Below are 12089 nucleotides of genomic sequence, written 5' to 3'. Positions count from 1 at the left end.
GTGGTTAGAAGAGGCACAAACTTTTGAGACAATGGGTCTAGGAAACTGGAATTTCGCCTGCTAAGGGAAGGAAAAGATCACATCTGTCCTGGGAATAGCTAGATGGGGGATCAAGGTAACCTGTCTCCCAGGAAAAGATTTTGTACAGCTCTGAGAACTTATTACATTACCCTATTGGAGGGAGCTAAGACAAGGATAACAGGCGGGGCCATAGGATACTGGGTGGGACCATAGGGATAATGTGTGCAGCCATAGAGATAATGGGAGGGTCCATAGGTTGACCCAAGCTTCTTTGCTTAACCAAATCCTCATTTCAGGACCCTGGTGAGCTAGGGTCAGGAAGACTATCTCTGGGCTTCCATTCCCTTTTCTAGTGTGGATACCAAAGAAATAAATCTCTTGACTTTTCAACAATACTCAACTGTTTAATTGGCCTATTGGGGACAAGTGGGCACACCAAGCTTGTTAGGATTGTCAGGGTCCCTGCTCTAAAGCTAAGGATTCCCAAGCTAATCAAGACAAGGCACACATTTTGGGTGCCAGCTGCTCAAAGCAGGTTTACTCCAGAAGGTGCCACACAGCTGCTGAAGTGATGGCACCTGAGGGGATCTTTCTTGACCTTCCACTTCAGCAGGCTTCCACAGTTTTCCCACCTCTAACCTAGGAAAATTGAGAAGTAAGAACCTAAACTTTCTTTTAGACTCTCAAAATTTGACCATTGGTAACTTCCTTCTTACTTCAGGCACCTCAGGTTTGTCATCCTTCCGTTTGCAGGCTCCTTGGAGCTACATGAGTTATTTTAAAACCATTTTGTAGACTTGTTAGAGTTTACCTAAGCCACTTCCATTTTGCTGAACCCCTTACCTGTCTTGGCTCAGAGGAAGCCCCTTTGAGCAAGGTTGGCTTTCTGTTGTGTAACTTTGGCATCTGATACCTACTGGGGAAGGTTGATCCATGTTAGTCTTTGCAGGAGGGTCTTTATGAAGCCATTGAGGGGTCTGGGGTGGACATTTGAGACAGAGAGACAAGGGTGACCAGGGGCTCTCTACTGTGATCTGTCAAACCATGGAAAATATCAAGTCTATCCTGATGCCATCTGGGACAGTGGCATAGGATCATTTTCTTAGATGATTAAATAATTAAAAGACAGAAAGGGAGGTTTGAGAAGTTTCTTATTTCCATTTGTATTGCCAAGGCAACGTATAAAAGAAAGCATTGTAATTGTAGGCTTGCTCACAGTTTCAGGGGGTGAGTAGATGGTCATTATTATTGTGGGAAGCATGGCAGCAGGCAGGATGACATGTATGCATGGCACTGCACCAGGAACTAAGAGCTTATATCCAATGCACAAATGGAAGACAGAAGCAGAGATGGAGATGGGGGACGGGGGTGAATGCAATAGCTTGGACTTCTGACACTTCAGAGCCCACCTCCATTGACACATCTCCTCCAGTGAGGCCAAACCTCCTAATCCTTTCCAACCAGCTTTACCACCTGGGAAACAGAGCACTCAAATATTTTATTCAGGGTGAAAGTAAGGGAAAGTCGGCTCCTTCAAAAAGGGGGATCCAGAATGAAGATCCACCTTTTGTCCCAGCCAAGGGATCAGTTAGTTATAGATCGGTTATAGTTGTTATATAGAGCCCTTAGAGCCTTGCCTTAAAGACACTAGGTTTCAAACTGACAAACGGAAATGGACTTACTACAGCTTAATCAAACCAAGGAGAAAAAGTCCCAGTTGCTCATGGTCTTTTCTGTAACAATGTTAAGAACTCAACAGGAGATATGTAGCTGTGTGGTGGTTTGAATGGGAATGGCTGCCATAGTCTCATAGCTTGAAATGCCTGGTTATTAGGCAGTGGCACTACCTGAAGAGGATTAACAGATGTGGGCTTCTCAGAGGAAGCATACCATTTGGGATGGACTTTGAGGTTTCAAGAGCCCAAGCCAGGCCCAGTGTTACCTGCAGATCCAGATGTAGAACTCCCGGCTCCTTCTCCGGCACCATGTCTGCCTGCATGTCACCATGCACCCTGCCAGGATGACAATGGACTAAACTTCTGAAGCTGCAAGCCAGCACCAATTAAATGGTTTACATTATAGGAGTGGCTGTGGCCATGGTGTTTCTTCACAGCAAAACTAAGTAAGACACTACACAACACAAGCCAGGAAATACACTGTCAGCCCAAGTTATCAGAATTGTGTGAGATCTCTTCTGGGAAGGTAAGTCCCTGCCACTGAGGCTAGCATCAAGGCTTCCAGCTTTCCCTTAGCCCAACATGGAATTCCTGGGAAATTAATTATTTAGAGTCCATTGTTTCAATAATTTCATAACAGAAGTCTTTTTCTTCTAAATTTCTTGTCTCCTGTCAGTTTGGGTACAATGTGTACCTACTGCCTTCTCTGAGCCACAGTTCCCATGACGATACCTTCCACTTTACTTTCAGGTCTTGTGGTGAAAGACCCCCGAAGGGAGACCCTCACTCAAGCCTCGGGACAGCCGCGGACCCAAGAAGACACTGAGACCAAACTCAAAATGTTGAAGGCAAGATTTAATAAAGCAGCAGCATGAAAGCAGCACATAGACCAGAGCTCTGGGGTCGAAACTCATACACCTAGTGGTGTAGAGGAGAATCGACGACCAGCCAAATTTTTCACAGGCTTATATAGGAAAACTCAAGGGGGGAGAGCGGGGTAGGGAAAGTACAAGTTTACATAACTAAGGGGTTCTGCCAAGGGACAAGGGGTTCTGCCAAGGGATTCTATGTAACTAAGGGGTCATGTCCTATTATTTGGCAATGTACCCGGTTCATTCTGAGGTTGTTCCAGGAGGCCCTTATCTCAAAAATGTTCTTGGAACAGTCTTTAGTTGGGAGGGTTCGAACTCTAGGGTGAGGAGTTCAGGAATGCATTCTAGGGTGAAGAGTTCAGGAGTGTTCTGGGAACACTCTCTAGATGGGAGGGGTCGGGCTCTGGAGTGAGGAAGAGTTCAGTAATTTTTATTCTTCATTCCCCACTCTTTTTAGGACATAGCTCTAATCTTAGAGCGAGTTTTCAACCTCCTGAAGGACCCGATATTGTTGCCTTAGTACCATAACCTGTACTGCATTTATCCTTTCTCTAATAAAAGCTACTAACTTATTAAGGATGCAGGGGCCAAAAGTAAGCAAAAGCATAAGAGTAATCAAAGGTCCTGCTATGGTGGAGAGGAGAGTGGTGAGCCAAGGGGACTTATTAAACCAGCTTTCGAACCATCCTTGTTGGCTTTCTCTTTCCCTTTTACGTGTATCTAGGCGTTCTCTAAGTTTGGCCATAGAATCTTTGATTACTCCTGAATGGTCAACATAAAAACAACATTCTTCTTTTAGGGCAGCACAGAGTCCTCCTTCTTTAAGGAATAATAAGTCTAATCCCCTTCTATTCTGTAGCACCACTTCGGACAGGGAAGTTAAAGATTCTTCTAATTTGGTTATAGACTGTTCTATAGTTCTAAGATCAACATCCATAGCTGCACGTAGTTCTTCATAGTATTGGGGGGTCTTAATTAAGGCAGCGGTTCCTGTACCTACTCCAGCCGCTACTCCTAATCCTAATAGAACTGCCAAAGTTAAGGTAACAGGTTCTCTTCTCCAGCGGACCCGATGCTCAAATTTGTCTAAAAAGGAGCTATCATCATGATACAGGAGTCTAGGAATAAGCTGAACCAAAATGCAGAAATCTTTGGAACTATTAAAAACAGACATAGACACACAAGGAGTGAGACCGGTATTGCAAGCCCATACTGTGTCTAAGGGGGGCACTAGATACTGACCACTTTTGCTAGACTGGATGTTCTGGGTCTGATTACAGAGGTGCCCTTTATCCTGAGGTACCTGGCCCAAACAAAGCCCTCTTCCTGAAACTGCTGCTAGAGTCAACTTTCTGTTTTCTCCCCAAAGACATTGAGAATGATCTGAAGTGATATTATAAGTTCTGATCTGAGCTATTCCTTCATAATAAGGGGGGCTAGAGGTATAGCATAACCAGCATGATTGAGTCATATTAGGGTTAGTTCTATTTAAAGCTAAAAAAGCTCCCTGGACTAGACTGACCAGACGGTCCTCTGTACCTAGGGGTGGTGGGGAAGCCAAGGTAGGCTTTATGAGGGGAGTATTAGTCCCTAGGGAGGGTACCACTGAGTTGGGCTGTGGAGTTGGTGGAGCTGGTACGGCTGGGACCTTTGGGGGAGCCGGTACGACTGGGGGGCCCTGTTCTATAAGGACCTTGTTGGGCCCAACGGGTGTCACCGCCGGGTCTCTCACTGTCAGCCTGATCGTGAAAATGAACCCAGGATCTCTTGGTGGAATGTATACTCGCCAACCCCACCTATTTCCTTTAAGCCAACTTAGACGGTGTTGTTTCCCTTTCTCGGTGAACTTTATAAGTAGGGGGTTGCAGTATTTACCTTTGCATGGTCCTGGGGGGCTGTTTTTAAAAGCGCACCCATTCTCTGGATATTTATAGGAGTTTCTTTCTCCTTCGTTTGACTTATCATAGCCACTTCCTCGTTTTACCATGATTAGGTCCCATTCAGAGGAGGGCTTCCAGTAAGCTTCCCCTGTCGTTTCACATGTCCATTTACCACAAAAGTAATCTGATGCCCCTCCACATTCTCGTTGAAGCCTTTTGCTCTGACCCTGACCAGGGCAAACATAAAATTGTGCAGCTCTAAGATTAGCTCGGTAAAACTGCCCCGAACACCCATATGTGCTCCCTATCCCGTTTGGGACACACCGCTCTTCAGGGGGTGGGTTACTAAGATCGGTATGATCGGGGAGGTCCCATTCAGAGGAGGGCTTCCATCTCTGGATAAATCTTGGGGGGAGCTGACGGGCTGGACTTTCCGGCTGCATCAGACTGAGCAACCGCGACCGTCAGTTTCGAAGAATTTGGGGTCCAAGGCTTGACCCACGGAGGTGGGAATTGGACGAGATTCTGCCAGGTCACAATGTAGGGGATCTGATCAGGGTGACCCCCTTCCTCCTGAAAAACAATTCGCCTGACGGCAGCAATTAGTGACAAGTCAAAAGCACCTTCTGGTGGCCAGCCCACTCCAAACGTCGGCCACTCGGAGGCGCAAAAGGTCTGCCACGGACCCTTTCTGACCTCCACCGACTGGTTGTGGGCTCTGACCCGCACCTCCTTCCAATGCTCCAGAGTTAGAGAAAGGGGAGTGGACACAGATTGTCCCATTTCCAGAATAATAGTAGACACAACAAGAGCGAACACGAGACTAAGACAAAAAAGAAACCAAAAGCGGCGGCGACTTCGCGTCGACCACAAGCAACTCAGAGAATCAGATGGCCTTTCTAAGGCCGGCCGATTGAGACCCTCTGCACGAGGTGGGACTCGAACCCACGATCTCGCAACAAGGCACGAGGTGGGACTCGAACCCACGATCTCGCAACCCCAGATGGTCTCTTGGCCTCCAAAGGGGTCCACCAGGCATCCCTGGTCCTCCCCTGTTCCTCCTGGGACATCTCCAAGGGCGAACGGACAGTGGACACCTGGACACGTCTATCCTTATCCACCCCGCGTTCTCTCTCGGAGCGCGGTCTCACTGAGCGTCCGCAAAACCGAAACTGCGATCGCACCAAATTTAGAAACAGAACACAGACACCAGACCAAGACAGGTCAAAGAATCTTACCTTAAAGAGGGTCTAGGGTCTCTGGGTGGTCGCCCTGATCCCGGACGAGCCCCCAAATGAAAGACCCCCGAAGGGAGACCCTCACTCAAGCCTCGGGACAGCCGCGGACCCAAGAAGACACTGAGACCAAACTCAAAATGTTGAAGGCAAGATTTAATAAAGCAGCAGCATGAAAGCAGCACATAGACCAGAGCTCTGGGGTCGAAACTCATACACCTAGTGGTGTAGAGGAGAATCGACGACCAGCCAAATTTTTCACAGGCTTATATAGGAAAACTCAAGGGGGGAGAGCGGGGTAGGGAAAGTACAAGTTTACATAACTAAGAGGTTCTGCCAAGGGACAAGGGGTTCTGCCAAGGGATTCTATGTAACTAAGGGGTCATGTCCTATTATTTGGCAATGTACCCGGTTCATTCTGAGGTTGTTCCAGGAGGCCATTATCTCAAAATGTTCTTGGAACAGTCTTTAGTTGGGAGGGTTCGAACTCTAGGGTGAGGAGTTCAGGAATGCATTCTAGGATGAAGAGTTCAGGAGTGTTCTGGGAACACTCTCTAGATGGGAGGGGTCGGGCTCTGGGGTGAGGAAGAGTCAGTAATTTTTATTCTTCAGTGGCTCTAATTGGTTGGCTGCAACGACAGCCAGGCCCTCAGGTTATAGCAGTGCATGGCATAGTTCCATGGCCAGCTGTTAGGAGCGGGTGTGGCGGCAGTCCCAAAGGCGCCAGGGACTGCAGCTAAGTCATATGACTTGCACCTGACTTCCTCATATAAGACACAAACATCTTGAGTGCTGCGCAGGTGTACCAGGATACAGGTGAATCCAATTTGGTGGAGATTTGTCCCTGCTGCCCTGATTAGCTGAAGCCTCGTGACTGGCGAGGGGGCGTGGCCTGCGGTGCGTGGATGAGAGAGAGTATAAAAGGAGTGAGAGGCCCAGGGTTCGGGGGGGGGAGATATAAACAAGAAGAATCAGGACGGAATAAACTGCTGTTAGAAGGACTGGTGGTCGTGTCGTTCTTGCTGGTCGAGAGCAGACGCGACAATTGGTGGCCCGTACGGGGAACCGACTCCCCCACCGAGTTCAGAACTTTCAGCAGTCAGTGGTTGCCGGCAGGGTAAGTTCACGGTGAGTGAAACTTGCGACCCCAGGAGTTTGGGAAGGACCTCGGATAAAATAGAGGTGAGCATAAAGTTGCCAGGAAGTAGGCACAAAGTAACCCAGGAGTTTGGGAAGGACCTCGGATAAAATAGAGGCAAGCATAAAGTTGCCAGGAAGCAGGTACAAGGTAACTAAAGGTTCATGGTTTTGGGATAAGTTAAGGTTCCCGGTTTGGGGACAAGTTAAGGAACTATGATAACCTCAGTGTAGTGATCAATAGATCCTCGCTGTGTAGTTATGCTTTTTTCTCCCATTGACCCTTTGTGGGTAGGTCTGATAGTTTTGGTCTTGTTTGTTCTGATATATGGACTCTGTTACTGTTTGAAACTGTGTGTAGAGGCAGTCAAGACAGGTCAGAAAATCCTTACAGAGCAACAAGAAAGTATGTCGGAAGAGAAGGGCTTAAAAAGAAAAAGGAAAAAGAAAGGAGACACAGTGTTATCAGGTGGACAGAAAGGACAGGACAACAGAGCTGAGGCGGAGGAGGAAGGTGAATTAGCTTCTGCTCCCCCTCCCTATGCCTCCTCGGCAGCCATCTATGGGCAGACCTTCTGTCCGGAGGTCTGGAAAGAGGATAGATTCTCCTTTTGGGATGTCCTATTTTCACTGATCAAGCTGAATTTGCATGGGATAGAGATATGTTGCTTGATCAAGGTCGATTTGCACAACAACAGACAGGATATCCAGTGCAGGTGTTTAAGCAGGTGAATCGGATTGCCATAAGGGCACGGAAATCATTGCCCAACAGAGGGGAAGCTAGTGAAAACTTGACTTTCATATTGACTTCCCAGATGAACACACAGGTGATTGAGGTTATGGTCTCATCACCACGAGGTATTGTGTCCATCTCCACTGGGGATCGACCGGATCAGGTGTTGATGTGGGCGAGAGGGTCTGTTTGTGTGTTTCCACAGGACCAGATGGAACCTCTTTGGGTGCCGGAGAGATTGGTGAGACGCTGCAAGAATGAGGCTCCTGATCCAGTTGCCCCTGTGGATGTGGTGGATGATCCCACAAGCACAAAGGATGGAGCCGAGATGAGAGATCCTTTCGGTGTTCCAGAAGCTGATACCAGCTCGACATGACATTCAAATTTTTCCATGCTTTTTGATCCCTGAATTCCCCTTAAAGAGATAGCCCCTCTGGCTATCTATCCCTTGCTTCAGGGAAGATGAGCGGGGATGAGAGCCCTGGGATGTATGGTTGTTATAGTGTGTGTGTGTTTTGTGTTTGGCACATGTGTTAGGTGCAGAGTGTGCGGCCCACACTTTCGCCATGGTAGCGTAGGCTTTTGCTGCAGTGGAGGCGGGACAATCTCCTCAGATTCGGTTTGCCGCTCTAAAAGAAATTATGCTGCGTTATGCCATGGGGTGCGAGGCTAAGCACTGCACAGAGGATAGCTTGCTGTTGGCATCCTGTGGAAGGTATGTCTGATTGCATGAAGGTTCAGTGTCCTAGTTCCCTTCCCCCAGGAAAAATGACACGGGAGCTGGCCAAGACCTCTCTGGGTGATGAGCCTAAGGGATGGTTTTGTGTAGGGCCCCTATGCTTGCACACTGGGGATCAGACCTCTACCTTCACCCATGAGGCTTGCTTGCAGCAATTAAGATCTGGCCATAAGTTAATTAACATCCTGGCCTTTTGATGCACCTGCCGCAAGCAAAACACAATCTCCCCAGGAGTGGCTTGGCATGATTGAGAGGTAGTCAGTGATAAGACTCCCTGGGCATGTCACCAACCTAAGACAGGGATCAAACCAATGCTGTTTGTCACCCAAGGACGGGTAAGGGGCATGGCTGCGGGGGGCTATCTACAGACATTCTCTCTGCCAAAAAAGAAAAAAGGGGGAATTGTTAGGAGCGGGTGTGGCGGCAGTCCCAAAGGCGCCAGGGACTGCAGCTAAGTCATATGACTTGCACCTGACTTCCTCATATAAGACACAAACATCTTGAGTGCTGCGCAGGTGTACCAGGATACAGGTGAATCCAATTTGGTGGAGATTTGTCCCTGCTGCCCTGATTAGCTGAAGCCTCGTGACTGGCGAGGGGGCGTGGCCTGCGGTGCGTGGATGAGAGAGAGTATAAAAGGAGTGAGAGGCCCAGGGTTCGGGGGGGGGGGAGATATAAACAAGAAGAATCAGGACGGAATAAACTGCTGTTAGAAGGACTGGTGGTCGTGTCGTTCTTGCTGGTCGAGAGCAGACGCGACAGCCAGCCACAAATTCAGCCCCAGGCTCTCCCCAAAAGTCCCTACCACATCCCCTCCCCTGAAATCAGCTTATCAGTGTCCAGGGAAAGAACTCAAGGGACAGCCAGTGTTACAGACCAAGCCTGTAACCTTCCTGCTGGCCTCAGCTAACTCTACGCAGTTAGTCCTTCACCTTCCTCCTCTTGAGTTCTCAGGGTGGGCATTACTAGCCTCCATCTCCTGGGCTCAATATCCCATTCATACATGAAAAACCAAGGCAGCCAGCTCAGCTACTATGGACAAAAGTAAAGAGAACAAAGGTCTTGCTTTATGTATAATCACACAGTAGGCCCACAGTGTGTGCTGGGAAGGTAACTGGCTTCTGGTCTTGGATCTCTTGCCTTTTTCTGTTCTCTGCTTAGAGAGACAAGAAGCTATCTTGGGCAGGCTTACCTTCTGCCAAGCACATGACCTGTTTAGAGGATTCTCCTTAGGGATACCATTCTGAGCCAGAAACCCAGCCATGGGCTCGGTGACTCGTTCTATGAACATGTACTCCTCCAACTACCTTATAGGAGAAAGGAGACTTTCAGCTCTGGATTTTCAGAGGTAAATTACAGAGTACAGTCTGCATCCTTGTTCCTCTTCCTTTAAGCTCACTTTCCTCCACAGGGACACATACCTTGATCTCCTAGTGAGAACTCCTAAACCTCAAAGGAGAACTAACTCTTAGGATAGCTGCCCCACTCTGCCCCCTCTTTTTCTTTTGGATTCATCAGTCCTGGTTAGTCCTAATTGTTAACAGTTTGCTAAACCCACAACCCCACTTCCCCCATGAACTACCCTGAGTTTGTATTTGAGTGTTCTTCATGACACGTTTGCATTTATTACATTTACACTACCCGGAAGAGTGGCCTGCTTTCCTCTGTGTCCAGCTTTGAGTAGCAGTCCAGGTCCTGGGCTCAAAAGAGGGAACTGGAGAGACTGGGGACAGAGGGAGCTGACTGTGGCCTAGAGTTTCCAGATTCTGGTCTCTATCAAAGGAATGATTCAGAGTTAAGATCAAATAGGGAGGAAAGTTGGGAGGTAGTTTATTAGATTCCAATCACACATTCAGGAGCAGCATGGGCTTCTGAGGGAGGTAGCATCTCCTCACCAGGCCTTTAGAGAGCTCGTTTGATGGATACCTCAGTGGAGGGTAGGATTGTTCAAGAGGGAGGTGCAGAATATGTGAGTTCTATAAATAGCTCTAAATTTTCCTGGAAAAAAAGTTTGCTCTCCATTCTGTCCTTATATGGAAGCTACAGATGTGGCATGGCATCAGATGCATGATGGGAGAGGCAATCTTGCAAAGCTAGTGACACAGAGGTATTGTTAAAATAAAGCAAAAGATCAGTCTTGTGGGTCCACTTGTGTTGGGGTGGTGTCCTGTTATAATATGGCTTCGCACTCTCCTCAGCTCTCAGCTGCAGTGGGATTTGCCCCCTTGGTTTATTATTCATGTCAATCCTATCTTGTAAGGTCCTGTAGTACACATCAGTACCCTGGGGGACTTCTCTTGCAGCACACAGAGCACATGATCAGAAGCTACAGGCCTGTCTGGCCCCACTTCATCCTAATCTGCTTTGTGCCCTTAAGCAAGTTACTTACTTGTTCTGAACCATATTAAAGCCATTTTAAAAATGAAGAGAGCAAGATGGCCCAGAGGTAATGATTGTAAATGGCTAAAGCCCCAGGGCTATGTCATAGGCTCCTGATCAGCAGTAATCCCCAAATAGCATTAAAGGAAGAAAGGAAGGAAAGGAAAGACGGAGGGAAGAAAGGATGGAAGAAAGGAAGGTGAGAAGGAAGGAAAGAAGGAAGATAGATCTATGTGGTCTACCATATGATAGTTGGGAGAAAAGGAAGATGTCAGAAGTACATGCCATCTGAGAAACCTGGCAGATACTTAGACTAGATTTTTATCACAGCTGCTCTGAGCTCTGGCTGTGCATTGTGGGAATGATCTATCCTCTTTGGCCAGTAACTTCTCTGCAAATTACATAATGGGGACAAAGTAAAGCCACTCTTGACTGCTATGAAGCACAGCAAGTGACTCTGATGCTTTTTGCTAATTGTCAACTTGTGAAAACAACCTAAAATCTCTTGGCATATGAGTTTCAGTGAGGAATTGTCTAGACTGGGTTGACCCATGATCTTGCCTGTGGAGATTATTTTGATTACATTAATTGAGGCAGTCCATTGTGGATAGCACTATTCCATGGTGAGCTTGTCTTTGGGTATTATCTTGAGTGTGTTAATTGAGGTCATCCACTGTGGGTGGTACCATTCCATAGGCTGGGAATTCTGGACTGGGCAAGGATGGAAAAACATGAGCTCTAACATGCATGCATTCATTGGTTCTTCCTTCTGATGGTTCATGCAATATGACCAGCTGCTTCAAGTTCCTATAGCCTTGACTTCTCCACCATGATGGACTGTACATTGAACTGTGATCTACAATAAACCTTTACAACATTAAGTTGCTTTTTTTCCAGAGTATTTTATCACAGTAAAAGAAAAGTAACTAAGACATTGACCTTGAACATGAACCTTAATCTCTCTGGGCCTTGGATTCCTCATCAGTAAATGGTGGATAGTAGTCATCACCCCACAAAACGGTGACAAGAAGGCCCATGACAGTTCTAGACATTGCAAATCGGGAGGTACATTTTCTTTCTTTTCATTTTTTTAAAGTATAGAATAGAGTTTATTCATGGCATGGGGAGGGGAGTTAAGAGAGTAGTAGAGGCAGAGAGACCCAGAGAGAGGGAGAAAGTAAAGAAGTAGGGACTAGCTAAGGCCGTGAGCACAAGGAGAGAGTGGGAAGGGAAGGGAGCGGGAGCAAGAGAGCAAGAGGCAACAGCAGGAGGTACATTTTTGGTTAACAATTATATAAACTAGGTAAGGTTTATCTCTCATCATAGAGATAATATTGGCCTACAATTATGCTTCAGGATTAAGTGTCCTTGCAGGCATTCTTGTGGTGCAGGTCATCAAATAGCAAGAGATAAGGAA

Source organism: Mus musculus, chromosome 12 (assembly GCF_000001635.26).
Source record: "Mus musculus strain C57BL/6J chromosome 12, GRCm38.p6 C57BL/6J".
Classification (NCBI taxonomy): domain Eukaryota; kingdom Metazoa; phylum Chordata; class Mammalia; order Rodentia; family Muridae; genus Mus; species Mus musculus.
Note: the sequence above shows the minus strand (reverse complement) of the source record.